Raw genomic sequence first — 254 nt, forward strand, 5'->3', positions numbered from 1 at the left:
TATTCTCCTGTGTTTTTATTCTCCTGTGCTCTCGGTGGGTTTTAAACCAGAACCACATTAAAGGTTGTGGCTGGAAGCTGTCAGTGGTTAACCATTGTAGTCTGTGTAAAGCTAAATAAAGACAATGTAATGTGGTAATGTTGGTTTACTGTCACATAAAGTCTGATCACAAGGTAACAGAGAGGCTTACATGTAGTTAAAACAGCGACTTTATACCTGATTTATGGAGGACAAACATTATAAATGGCCTGTTT

The sequence above is a fragment of the Morone saxatilis genome, unplaced genomic scaffold (genome assembly GCF_004916995.1).
Source record: "Morone saxatilis isolate NCDOM2014 unplaced genomic scaffold, NCSU_SB_2.0 Contig9, whole genome shotgun sequence".
NCBI classification, from domain to species: Eukaryota; Metazoa; Chordata; class Actinopteri; family Moronidae; genus Morone; species Morone saxatilis.